The 14784-nt window shown below is 39.5% G+C and overlaps 1 pseudogene; it reads left to right on the forward strand.

Annotated features, from left to right (window-relative positions):
• The first annotated feature begins 1439 nt into the window (after positions 1–1439).
• Positions 1440–14784, forward strand: part of LOC147339283 (uncharacterized) — a 71209-nt pseudogene continuing 57864 nt past the window's right edge.

Below are 14784 nucleotides of genomic sequence, written 5' to 3' on the forward strand. Positions count from 1 at the left end.
CCACATTTCTTTTAGGTCCAACATATAATTAGTGGAGTGTCTGGCGGCGTAAAGACAGAAGACAAGCAACTGTGCAACAACGGACATGAGGATCCATTGATGCTGAAGCACAGAGTACCTCATAAGCAGCTAGTGCTAAAATTACGGCGCTTTATATAAATGTCTCGTGCCATAGCAAACTTATTTTCTCAGACTTGTGCCTTGAGATCCCAAAACTCTATTTCCCACAACTATGTGCAGGAAATGGTTGTTCAAATAAAAAGTGACATGAATGGAGTGAAAGTCTAAAATACTGTGCAGTTACACTTCAACAATAGTGGCTGAAAAAAGATTCAAGTAGGAAATCTAATTAAATAGAGATGCAATCAACTAGCTCTCTATTACTGAGGTGTTAGCAATTATTTTTTTCAATTTTATCCATTTTATTTGTTAGCTTATTTCACACATTATCTGCAGGAAACAATAGGAGGTAGCGGAATAGAAGTGGACCATTCCTCTCTGCAAGGGGAGGTAAATAGACAAAGATTGAAGCCAACACGGAGCAGAAGCACACTTATGCCAGAGAGACATGGAGGACATTCCTTTCTCAAGGAAGGTCATGAAGGGAAAGGATGCAGTCAGTCATATTTTTACAGCTATCAAGTGGCTGTGCTATTGTAATAATAAGTCAATATATGACAATAATAATAAATGTTATTGACAGTCTGCATGTTTGTGTCATGGCTGGGGTTGCAGTCGTGTGGTGTTGTGAGAAAAGGACCCAAAATGCAGGTACTGGCTGGTGTGCGAGTGAGCGTTTATTTACACTGACCGCAAAGTTACAAAAACATGAAATAAGGACTAGGGAGCTACTAAAACCTAGGCTGTGAAAAACTAATAAACAAACCTAAAAACATAAGGACACGGGGATGATACGTGAAGATGACATGAGAATGCAGGGCAGAGCGACGCGGAGTAATACCAAATAACACAGACGGAGAGACAACGAACACAGGCAGGCACACACTATATACACACAAGGTAACGAGGCAATGACACACCAGAGGGGAACACAGCTGAAGCTAATTAGACACGACGAGACACAGACCTTCAAAGTAAAACAGGAAATTCACAAACTGTTCTACAACACAAACTCAGGGACACGAACAGAGCACAGGGGGAAGAACACAGGTAGGAATAATAAAACACTAACCACAAGAACCAAACCCTAAGAACTAATACAAAATCAGAGGAAACTAGAATATAATGACAATAAACTCGACTGGGTCAGCCATCCAGGACCATGACAGTTTGGGAGCAAGTAGAAGAGAGCCTGGAAAGGTGGAGGTATGCACTAAGAAAAAAAAGAGGGATGAAGGTCAGCAGAAGCAAGACATACGTGTGTGAATAAAAGGAAGACAGGTGGAAATATGAAGATGCAAGGGGCAGAGGTAGTGAAAATGAATACGTTTAAATACCTGAGACAGTCCAAAGAAATGGACAAGAAACAAGAGAGGTAAGGAGGAGAGTGGGTGGAGATGAGTGTCTCGGATGATTTGTGACAGAAGGATAGCAGCAAGACTGAAAGGGAAGGTTTACACGATGGAGACCTGCTATGATGTATGGATTGGAGATGGTGGCTCTGAAAATAAGACAGGAGGCAGAGCTGAACATGATTTTCACTGGGAATGAGCGGGATGGACGGGATTAGAAATAAGTACATCAGAGGGACGGCTCGGTGAGCGGTTTAAAGACAAAGTTGGAGAGGCAAGGGTGAGATGTGCATATATACGTATGCAGAGGTGGGATAGTGGATATATTGGTTGAAGGAGCTGCCAGGCAGCAGGAAAAGAGGATGACCACAGAGATTTATGGATCTAGTGAAGGAGGACATGCAGAGGGTTGATGTGACGAAAAAGGATGTTAGAGATAGAGCAAGTCACTGTGGTGACCCCTAAGTGGTGCAGCCAAAAGAAGAAGAAGACGTTATATTAACTCTGGGATTTAAAAAAATACAATGAAGTCTTTTGAATAATAGGTGTTAATCAGCATATATTTAAAAATTCAGCCCTAATGAGACAATTTTAACATTGTTCTTCTTTATTTAAATGATGAGGTCTCAAATAGTTTATCTGTGTAAGTACTAAAGTTTAGGACAATTTAAAACATTTAAACAGCCATGCTGAGACACTCTCAATCTAAAAATCGTTAATATTAACACCAAAATGCATTTCAACAGAGTACTGTAAAGTCTGTCTCTCTGTGGAAGTGCTCACCATTAAGCCATTTTCAGATATGGGATATTTAACATAGCTTAATTTATCATCAATCATTCTGTCATTCAGACATAATTAATTTTTACATACTGTCCCTAATGGCTTTGAATATGATAGAAAGAGGAGCGGAGTGCACACAATATTTGCCGTATGCATTAGAGCATCCTCACTCTGCCCAGGTTATTCCCTAATTGGTGTTTGGAGATGCTGCTGCGGAGGTGAAAGTGGTGAGAGAAGAGAAAGACATCGGGCTCAGAAATTCTCTAAATAAGTGATTTTGAGTCATCTTGATAGGCTTCCACTCTGCACAGCCTAGTCTTTCCTTTCCTAGTTCCTTGCCTCTCTACAAACTCTGCCCCATTTTGCTCCAGGATATAGGCACCCTATTGTTGAGTTGATTAGCAATTAAACTGTTAATTAGGATAATGTATAGGTTAGAACCAACAATTTATGCCAGAGACTGCTGTTTGTGAGGGGTCTTATTGAGGGTCTGGTAAATCCCCTTCTTTAATTTTATCACCTATGGATGATAAACAGAGGACACGAAGCTGCTATTATAAGCTTATGACAGACGGCCACAGCTTACGAGTCTGAAAAATAAAGCTAACCTGATCTTAATAAGTGTCTTAAAACTGCATCTTTTTAAATGGCCAATAGGGGGTGACTGCCAGTTACACAAAGACTTGAGATCATTTAGAAGTTATGAGAAAAAGGCACAACATTTTTGAAGAGGGACCAAAAAAATCTGTTGAAACTGAGGTTCAAATTCTGCTATTAAGTAACAAATACAGCAGACAGAGGAAAGGTAGTTTCCCTGAAATCCCTTTACCCAGTAATGATACGTGTTCAACTCAGCTCTTATTGATCCTAGTAACCATGTCCTTGAACTGGTAATGGCTTAATGGAATTGCATCTACAATATTGTTAGACTTTCAAAGGGAACACACACATACTGTCCATAACAGACTGGGGCTGTATTGATTCTACTTTATTAGATGACAGGGATTACGATGATTTTAATAATGACTGACATAGTACAAAGTTGAAGGAGCTTAACAACATAACTGAAGAGAAATTATTTTTCTTATTTTGTTCATTTTTTTACCTTTATTTAGGCAGGAAAAAATACGACTCTTGAGGGAAAAAATAAAAAAAATAAGTCTGAAAAAGTGTCACACACACACACATCCAAATCTACATACTAGTTGAATATGGGCAATAAATATTAAAATAAAATACAGAAAGAACCAATATTTTTAAACTTCAGTGTCAATAAAGAAGAAATACCTTAATAAAAGTAATTGGCTATAACCAGAATCATCCATAATAGTGTTCAGGCATGAAGTAACTGTATCCAAATCATTTAAAATCACTTGAAGTTAATTCAGTGAGGTTGTCCTTAAGCTTGAGATGATTCTGTAGATGATTGCACAAGAGAGGAGCTGCAAATTTGAATGCTCTTTTTCTAATTTCAGAGCGAACTTTGAAGAGAAAGAATGAATCTCGGGACCACAAAACTCCCAAACTCTTCTGATGAATACAAATCAGCAAGTGTAGTGGCAGTAAACCAAGAATAGACTTATAAATAAGAATATAGCATATTTCAGCATCTTCTACGGAACCATAGTATGAGACTCCCAGCTGTAAAAACATTAGGAAACTGCCCAAACAAAGCTCACAAATGTCATGAAAAAGCCCATCAACAGTCTATTGTTGTACATTTCAGTCTTCAGCGTCACCACTGACATTCAGACCAGCAGTGCCAGGATAAGGATCTTACTCTACGAGGAGGGTCAACGTGGTTCAATGTGAAAAGCGGCTTCAGGGTTCGCCAACTTGTCGAGCCATAGCAGGTACATTTAATGACAAGTTTGGTTCATATTACGGGCGCCAACATGAACCCAAAAACGACACCCTCACCTGCCATGTGTTGCTAACACTCTCTTCTGCCACGGATAAGTGTTGCAGACTGCAGTGCCAGTCACAGGTAAACAGATGTAGTTTATAAAACTATGTGATTTGGAAGCAGTCAAAAAAGTGGGAAATACACCATGAAATTGAAACATGTTTTGAAAGTCATTTTCATAACTGCATGTATAACTGTAATCAGCATCTGTGACAACTAAAATGTGAGAGCCTCCTGCAGGTGCACACGTAAAACAGCTAAGAATGGATACGCAGAAATCCAAATATCCAAATTCAAACTCATAATAGAAAAATATCATAAATTGAAAAAGGCAAAACAAAACACTCTTATTTAACTTTGCTCACATAATCTCTCTTGCACCCTCCCTGACACACACAAATGTTGTGCATACGCACACACACACAGATGGCCCTGTGAAAGCCTTTATTGATTGGACTGCAGGACAGAGGGAGGACACAGCAGTGGAAAAATACATGCCAAAATAATTTCCTAGACAGCTGGCCCTAACCAGCCGATCAACTGTCTTAACCTATTAGAATAAGGTGTGGCTGAGAGATACATTTGGCACAGTGATGTTTATTTGATTTTCAGTATGACATTGTTCAAATGTACAAATTCCTGTGATACAATGCAGGGAAACACAGTCCCTCACACGACTGCTGCACTTAGCTCAGGGTAGGTGTTTGGCAGCGTCCAGGCTTGCAGTATGTAATCTATCACAGGCAGACCATCTACATTAGTGCCTGGCAAGAATGAGGGTTAGTGGAGAGGGGTGCAAAAGCGCTGGCACAGAACAAAGATGTGGCCTAGTTTGCCCTTACAGATGTGTGCAGTGGAAAGATCAAAGCTCCGCAGTGCATCGCGTGCTCACAGAATAAAGAATCAAAATTGTTACCTCATGAAGAAGAAGAAAATATATAACGCTGCATTTACCAGAGCAAAAGCACGATGGGGTCTGTGTTTAAAATGAGTTGCCACGCCCATACTGTTTGTTGGTAAATTACTCTTCCCTAATTCCTCTCAAGTGGCACAGCAAGATCTAATAGTCATCCACAATAATAACATCAATAGCCATTAAACAAGACCAGTGATTCAGTCTGGAACCCATTTGGGAAATTTCTAAACGAGTCATCAGACTTTTCTCCATCTCACAGGACAGGCCTGGCTCGGTCGTTCTCCCATCTGTCAACAGATTTCCTCCATGCATATACAAACTGCATAGCAAAGTCATTACACCCCTCAGAAAAGCCAAATGTAAGCGTATGAACGCTAAGGAAAAACCACCCTCCGAATGTTATATTTAGCCTGCATGGTCTGGTAACTTCCTTTATGTTCTCCAGACTCAATCATGAACACTTCAGAGTCCCACAATAGTTGGCAGAATTGAAACGTGACAATTATACTTCGATTTGCTCAAATGGGTGGAAATGACTCAGTAAAGGCCAAAACTTACCAAATGAGTTTTCGAGGTTTCCGTTTACCCTAAAAATAAAAAATAAAAAAATTCAAGGTTAGCGGCAAAAGTTTTGATAATTGTTTGTGGCTCTTAACAGCATTATAACTTTAATTAGGATAGAGAAACAAAAACAAAAAAAACCCACATTAAATTACTTTATTTGCATTATCTTTCACTCTACATGTGTCACCTGCTAAAATAACACTTCTCCATAGACTTTCATTTCTTTACTTATTATTCTGAACCCTCCTCCCTTCTCCTCCTCAACAACGGATGTTCTCTAAAAAAATTTCCACATGCTCTGACGTTCTGACAGCAAGGACACTTTTTAATTAAGCCAGGCTTCAAACATAATCTAAACAAACAAGAGAAACTACAAACAAACAACAAGTCCAATTACAGCAGTGTTAAAATGCAGGGCAAAGAAGCATTAGACTACCACAAATAGTGGGAGGAAATGGGAGGAGGAGAAGGAGGAGGAGGAGGAGGAGGAGGAGGAGGAGGAGGCGGAAGAGGCTTCTTTGATCCATGCTTGGAGATTCAACTTCAACGCCGCTGCTTAGTTCAACAGGGATTCGTATTAGTGGTCCTGTTGGTAATCAAAAGGCCTCGTTCACTGCTGCAGTCCAAGAAATCCTTTACACATTACAGTAACAAATATCACAGCGGGATTGCATCAGAGCCCCGAGGATGAAACATATTTGAAGGAGGACCAAAAAAATCAATCCAGAAAGAGGTTCAAATTCTGCTATTAAGTGACAAATACAACAGACAGAGGAAAGGTAGTTTCCCTGAATCACCTTCTTTATGGGGTAACGCCATGTGTTCAACTCTTATTGATTCTACGAACCCTGCCCTTGAACCGGTAATGGCTTAATGGAACTGCAGCTATAATATTGTTTGACCGTGAAAGGGAACACACGCATATTGTCCATAACAGACCTGGGGTGTATTGATTCTACTTATTAGATGACAGGGTTGCGAGCTGTCAGAAGGGATTCCGGTGATTTCTGCTGTTTCCGGTGTGTAACATTTGGGACACGGAACACACACACACACACACACACACAATCCGAATTAAAGTCTTCCCTAGGAGGGAGCAGATGTGATGTTTTCTTATAAATGAAACAATATCCGTCAGGTTGCTGTACTGTTATTGGATTGTCTTAATGCCAGAGGCCATGTCAAACTGTGCCATTACTCCACGACGGTAAAAATGAGTAACTATGAAAAAGTGCCTCGAGCCATGTCTACCCAACTATTGACCCAAATGAGAATTTCCGGCGTGTCACCGACATTCAGGCTTTAAAGTACTGTGAGTCCATCTGCACTCATCTGTGTGTTTGTGTGCTTTAGCCACGCTAACAGTGAGCTGATTGGTTGGCAAGGTTAATACAGATTCATAATCTAAGCTACACAGCTGCAAACCCCTTACTTATAGGATGGTTTAACGCTGGTATGTATGTGTGTGTCAGTCTGCGTTTAATCTTCATGTGTGCTTATAGACATGATTTTTTTGTGCGGGCTCGTCTCCCACATTTGAGCAGCACTGCATGTTCCCTGTAATCTGGTTTACAGGAAACACACCACAGCCAAACACATGGTCGATTCCCCCTCCCGGTCCTATCATTCGCCTGGGGCCTAATCCTTAGTTATAATTCAGATGATGGGCCCTGTCAGTGGGGGCCCGCTAATAAGTCACATAAATCACAGTGTGAAACTGAGGCTGGGTCGAGGGCCAGCGGAGTCAGCCATTTTCCTCTTCTGCAGGCAGAGAGATCTTCATGTTGCTTGATTACCAATAAGGGCCAATGAAAAGGGCAGTTACACCCTCCCCTCCCTGCACACACATGCAGAAAGAGTGGTAATCTAAAGCTGTTCATGCTTTGAATACTGAGCACGGTGAGATACCAGAGGAGTGCAGCCGAACAGTGGGGGAGATTATTTGTTATCGTGTGTTGAATGCTGCACAGCCGTTTACTTTTCTCATGTCAACATACTAAGGACGAGGAAGAAAAACTATTTGAAAAGGATATAATAATATTTTTTCTTATCATCTGCTTTTATTTTTCAGTGCCTAATTGGTTTAGCCAATCCATTTTGGAATCATGACATTGAATCACCTTGACACATGCTCAGGCCGTTGTATTTGTTTGTCATCATGTAGAAAAGGGCCATGTGTTAGGAAAGCCGTGGTCTGATATGGGATTATCACAGCTCTGTGGCAGGCGAGGAATGCCTGTGGATTAAATCTCACACCAGATTAATCCAGGACAATCTGCTATGACTTGATTTTGTACAACAGGATTATTTTGACATATGCTTTTCCTATTAAAGATCTTAAACTTCATTTTGGAGATTAACACAGCAGATTTGTGACTAACCTATATGAAATCATAGTATAAGCATCGTCTTGTCTATAAAGATCAGGTAATTAAATTACTACAAAGTGTTATACCTCTGTAATAAATAATATATTAAGTTCCTTCATTGTAGATATGGTCTGACCCAAGGGTGTGAGTTAGCCATTGTCACGATGAGGCAGACGGTGTAGAGAGGAGAGGATGTGGACCCAAATGCAGACACAGAGATTTAACAAAAAGTCTTCATTTTGGGCTGCAAAAAACACCAAAAACAAATGGTTACGGGAGACTGCAAAAAAGTAACAAAAACCTAAACTGGGAAACACTGTATAAAGAGAACAAGAACCTGAGACGAGGGCCTGAACATGAAACTCAGAGATCAGGGCCATGGACTCTGGAACACAGAAAACGCAGAGGATGAAATGCAAATGAACCAGCAACAAACAGAGGAAGCCACAGGGCTTAAATACAGAGAGGCATAATGAGGGAATGAGACAACGGAGGAGAGCACAGCTGGAATTAATCACACATAACCAGACAAAGGGGAAGGGGAAAACTCAATATACTGAACATGGCACAAGGACTATCAAAATAAAAGAGCAAGCATGTCAGTGCAAACAAGACACGCGAGTTTACCACGGAGACTGGAGGAATGAAAACAGAGACAAGACTAGACACTGAGACATGGAGACAAGAGTAACTAAACGTGGAACCACAGAAACCAAGAGACTAGAAATTCTAAATAATAATGACAGCAAAGACTATTAATTAGGGGTGTCCAAGTCCAGTCCTCGAGAGCTATTGTACTGCAACCTTTAGACACATCCTTGTTCCAGCAAACCTGAATCAAATGCCGGCTTGTTATCAGACCTTGCAAAACTTGATGGCATGCTGAAGAGGTAATCCAACCATTTGATTCAGCTGTGTTGGAGTAAGGATGCATCTAAAAGCTGCAGGACAGTAGCTCTCGAGGACTGGACTTGGACACCCCTGCTATTAATAATACAAAACACTGGGTCACCGATCCAGGACCATGACAGCCATTAAGTTTCTAATACGGTTTAAGTAAGAGTTCAAGGAGGATGGTGAAGAGAAGAAAAACATAGGGAAAACATGTTGGGTTAGCATTTACATGACTTTCAGTGAATCGATCTATGAAAACGTAACACATCCTTTGTAACCCATTGCAAATTTCAGCAATCACTCAAACACGTTTACAAAATTTTTGACAGTTAACAGCAATAATAACCTGAAATCCAGATTCTAGTGGTAAGAGCAATGTACATAGGCAGAAGTGCACCAAACCCAAGGCAAAAAGTTTGTAATGGAGCCTTAGATTGGCATACATTGCCAAGTATAAAGTATGCAGAGCCCAAACACATTACTTGAAAAGTTTGTATCAATGTCAGTTTATTGTAAGTGGAGAAATTAGGGCAGGCAGGGTGCCTTAGCATCTGCTTTGTATTACCTCTTCTTTCAGCCACTCCTTTTAGGGGTCCCCACAGCGAATCACCTGCCTCCATCTCATCCATTCCCTAGCATCACTGTCTGTTATCAACCCTCTGCATGTGTTTTGTAATACCACTATTTGTTCTTATTTGTTCAATCAAATCCCCTTTACATACAAAAAAGCAAACTTTTATGTTTAAAATGGCTTATTTCAACTTGAATTAATAGTAACATATAGTTGATATTTAGTGATGCTTTTTATAATTTATTAGAAATGTATGAGAAATATTTTAAAATATAACGTATATTTCTCGATACTGCACAAATTATACATGCACTCAAGCTTTTATTGCATACACAAATGTGTGGGAGTTTGTGTGCTTAAAATTTGAGCTTGCACTAATGCACAGCAATGTGGGACTTTATTTTTAAACTCATCTATTGTACAGGACTCTGACCATTAAGCACCTAAGACTCAACTGAACTGTCCTCCCATCATTTGACAAAGGCTTACATAATGCTTCATGCTATAGCAGGCAATAAACATATCCTCTATCTATATCTATAGCCTCCATTGTTATAACTTCCCCACTCATTCATCATCATCTTCCATATAAATATGCCTGAACTGATAGCAAAGAGGTGCTGTACCAAAACCTTCATTGTGATTGCTCTGGTCACTAGCGAAAGATGCAGTATAACTTTTAGTTCGAAAAGTCTCCATTTCCATTTTGCACCATACTGTTTCAAGTTTCAATACAGGTCGGAGAATATGTGACGACTGTTTCTAGACAAGTCAGCATCTTCCATGCAGTTCTGGGAATCTTCCAGCAACCAATCATAAGGAGCGTTTTGGTACAGCGCCCTCTTTAGAACTCTTTAAAACTTTAGAACACCGACTGTTTAAAGAATGAGGTTGCGACTAGTCTCTAAGGCTGTGTGAATGGGGCCTTGTTCATTTGGCAGACAAGTTAAGACAGATTTTGCATTTGCATTGATCCTGTATTTACTGCTATCTTATGACTGTAGTTGGGTGTTGTCTCTCAAAACTATGGCTTGGCTACCTACCATTGAATCTGCAGTGCCAAGTAGCCAAGCACAGTTTCAGTTAATGATAAACATTTTAATGATCACGTCTTTATACTGTGTATTTTAAACACTTGATATGCAAAGTAATAATTATAATACACCTAACATTTTGTAGGCACAGGAAGCTGAAGTAGAACAAAATTACAAAATGATATGTTTCCATTTGTGTGTTTGCTGTGTTAAAGTTCTAAACTGCCCATTAAGACGGTTTGGTAAGGACAGAGAGAGGTCATCGAGTCTACTTGCCTTTTAAACTGGACAGCAGCAAATACTGGCAATCATCCGTGAAAACAAACAGAAAAATAATTAAAAGTTACAATTAAATGTGAACACACCAAAAAAAAAAAAAAGAATTCAATTCACAGATGAGGCAATTACCCAGAAGAAGACCAAGCTGAATGCAAGACAGTAAATATAAGAACATGCTGGAGAACACTGGACGCTAAGTCACTCTGGGAGTCTGTTAATATGGGGCGATGAGAGAAAGAGCACCCTGTAATGAGTTAGTTATCCAACACCTGCAGCCGGCTCCAGAGATGTCAGTTAGTAATTAGTCCAAGTTTAGGCTTACTTCTCCTGAGTTTCGCTCATGAGTTTGTGGATTAAACCATGCAATAAGAGCTTCATGATGGCAAAGAACTAGATAAGCACCAAATTAGCACAACATTAATGCAGGTCATTATTATAGCTGCTGAAATTTTACAAGTCTGCTCTGCTTAGCTCTCCGCTTCATAAGAAGGTATTTACTGTATAATGCTAACTGACATATAGAGGTCTCCGGAGCAGTAGTTACACAGACAGAGTAGGATTAACTCACTGCCTCAACTCTCTCTCACGCAAGTATCCTCTGCTCTTTCATTAAATGAATAAACCATCCCTTCACTCATTGGCAAGGAGAGAGAAAAAAATGGAAGCTTTTTTTTTTTCTTTGGTAGTCTGACATGAAAATAAAGTGGCAGAAACTTGTTACAGGAGCAACATATGAAGCTTCAAACTTTAATTTTCATAACGGTTGGATTACGTTAATCCTAAACACGGAGCAAGGATCTGACAAATGCTTTATGTGACTCAACAGGAATTAGAGTATTAAACATTTTAAATGGTTACCATGGCTCACAGTGAGAAATGAGAGATGAAGAAACCTGCACTATTGGGCTAAATGTATGCTCTTCTTTTTTTATTACCATGTTTCACTGCAACGATATATTACATGGAAAACAACACATAACTAAATACCAAACTATATTTTGCTGTTCATAGAACAGATGGAAGAAGCACTTTTACACAATGAATGAATCCCCTCCATTTTCATTTTAGCTGTTACAGCTGGTACTGAATATTCAATTGAATTGTGGTTTGCAGTACTATGTTATCGTTTCTTTGGCTATTGACCAATGACTACTTCCACTTTATAATTTTTAATACCATCTCTCAGGAGTGTGGTATTATAGAGTAGTATCTCTCACACCTACTGGGGGGACTATACTGCAAAAAATAGTTCATCCTTCTTTGTTTCGCATGTATGTCCACCTTCAGTTAATAACTCATCCACCTCTTTAAATATTTCACTAGGGAAATAATCTCAGACACTGGGAGAAAAGGAATTATCTAATATTATCACAGCTTTGGCAGCACACAATAAGGTGCTAATTAAAACACTACAGCAAGACAAAAGCGTGTGCGCATGAAAATATGGCTAGAAACGTGTACACGGGCCCAAGTGCAACTGCAGATCATTTGCCAGTTGGTCATTAAATACTTTTGCAAAACAAAGGGAAAAAACGAGATTGGTTTGTGAATAAAACTCTGCTGTGATCATTTTATGGTGTAACTCTCATATGCCTTCATGGCTCTACATGAATATTTATTTAGCTATTTTACAGCTTACACTTACAGATTTGCTCTTTTACTTCTTCTCAAAACTTCAAATTTTCAAAATGTTATAAATTGTATATGCATTATCCATATAGAGTAGACTTAATCTGGGAGTTACACTGTAGAGTGTATTTCTTCCCTATAATTCCTATAGTCTCTCTCTTTTACTTTTTAATAGTTTTCGACTAAAGCATGTTGCTTTTGTTTCTTACATTTGCAAAACCTAGACAGCTGCCTACATCACTATATAGGCCCATATAGACATCTGTATTACAGTTTTGATTCACAAGTACAACCAAATGCAGACTCATGGTGGACAGAATAAAACACCCAAGTCCAAAATCAAATCCAAAAGCAACCTCCAAAACAAAGACCCAAGCAGGCAAAACAAGGAGCACATGAGAGGAGATACACAGATGCTAAAACAAAGAGTAAAGGGAGGGATGGGACTATTTATGTACAAAAGGCTAATCAGGGGAGAGGAAAAAGGAGGGGAAAGAGACACAGCTGAACATAATCAGGACAATACCAGGGGGAAGTAGAACTCAAAAAAAGGCACAAGAGACAACTAATTTTCAAAGTAATACAGGAAAACATGACAAAGAGCCCAACTACTGCAGAGATGAGGAAACCCATAATGAACAAAATATAAAGAAACACTAGGGAGGCTAGGGCAATAAGGAAATTAAATCAGGAATTTAAAAATGCAATAAGCACAAATAATCTGAACTTTAATCACAGGAAAAGAAAACCTAAACAGAAATTCAAACCATAAGACAACTAAACCGAAACAAAGATCAAATCCAGGTACACATATAGATATCTTTATTTTGCAGCAACTACATTCTGCAGATTAGGAAGGAATGTTAATGAATGGTCACAGGACTGAATGTTAGATTACACTTTCCTTTGATATGTTAATTGATGGTTAGCCATGCAGCAATCTGTAATTTTAGCCTTGCTTTCAGTTGAGATGTAACATTATCGAGGTTGCCAGAGAGAGAAAAATGTTGATGAGGTGATGTTCATCTACTGGATTTGGAGCTGACAGGCTGTGAGGGGGCTGACTTCTTTCTCTGTGTGAGATGAGCATCTCTGAAATTGAACCTCACCAGCCCACAGTCATGCTAACAATTCATCCTCATTTAGCTAATGAACATCCTCCTACACTTCCCATCTCTTTTGTCTCCCCCCGCCACCCGCCACCCTCTCTCCATCTCTTTTCTTCTCTGCACTCCATCTCCCTTTCTGACAAACTCACTGCCTCCTCTTCCTCGCTGTCTTTGCCTGGTTCTCGACTCTCAGACTTTCTCGCTCGCAACAACTCCCTCCCTTTCACTCAATTTCCAATCCCCTCCTCCACCAGTTCTTCTCGTAATGCTAATTACAGTAACATGAAATCATTAGAATAGCTATCACAATCTCTGCCATGGTAATTCCATAATCATTACCGTCTATGCTTGCAGCCCTTGCAGCTACGCAGGAGTCACTGCAAGAGCTGGACTACCTGACTCCATCTACATTATTACTAAAGTATTATTGCCTAGGATCTATAGCACCAGTAAACAGTGGAACTTCTGTCTCTGTGTATGCCCACATTACCCTTAGGATGGTGTCTCAGCTGCTAGCCATCAGTTTCAGAGCTATTGCTGGAACGTGTTCACATGCACGCAACACTGAAAGGTAATCTTTCTTTACACAGGATTTTTTTATTTGTAGAGATGTACCAGTAGAGTAAATAATAAGTAAATAAAACCCGCAGTTGAGATGACGATACCTGTTATCCTTAGGCAAAATTGGAAATCTGATGATTTTAACAATAGCTTCTGCATAAATTATAGAATATTTGAGCAAGATCTTCAGCTGGAAAATTACCTGTGCAGTTTAGATGATCCTGCTTGATGTTATTTGATGGCCATCACATGTGGGTACTGGGGACTTCCAGGACTTAAGGGCAGATTTCTTGGTGTTGAATATGTGGGTCATTTATCTAAAGATATCACAGTGAAGCCAAATGTGCCATTCATTTCTTTTCTTTGTTTTCTTTCTGTGTGTGTGAATGACCTCCTGTCTTTTTTGTGTATGTCTTCTCTTTTACCGCAGGAGAAGAAAGTGAAGGAAAGCTGATGTTTTTTTCAAATTAAATCCTACAAGACTAACCTTGTGATATCACGGGTCTAATCATTGCAAGCAGCAGACTTAATCAAAGCTGAATATACCAGACTTGAAGACTTAACTTTTCTGAAGGTTTTGGGAGTGTTTTTCCATAAGTACAGTTGTGATTTCATTTCAGGACTAATAGGTATAAAGAATCTATCTCTATAAAGTCCCCCTACTCATTCATTGCCATTGTCACAGCTTCAAAGAGTG

This window comes from Aulonocara sp. 'chitande type north' Nkhata Bay, linkage group LG1 (genome assembly GCF_057382095.1).
Source record: "Aulonocara sp. 'chitande type north' Nkhata Bay isolate Kocher_YH1m ecotype deep benthic linkage group LG1, A_spYH_male_GT1.1, whole genome shotgun sequence".
In the NCBI taxonomy this organism is placed as follows: Eukaryota; Metazoa; Chordata; class Actinopteri; order Cichliformes; family Cichlidae; genus Aulonocara; species Aulonocara sp. 'chitande type north' Nkhata Bay.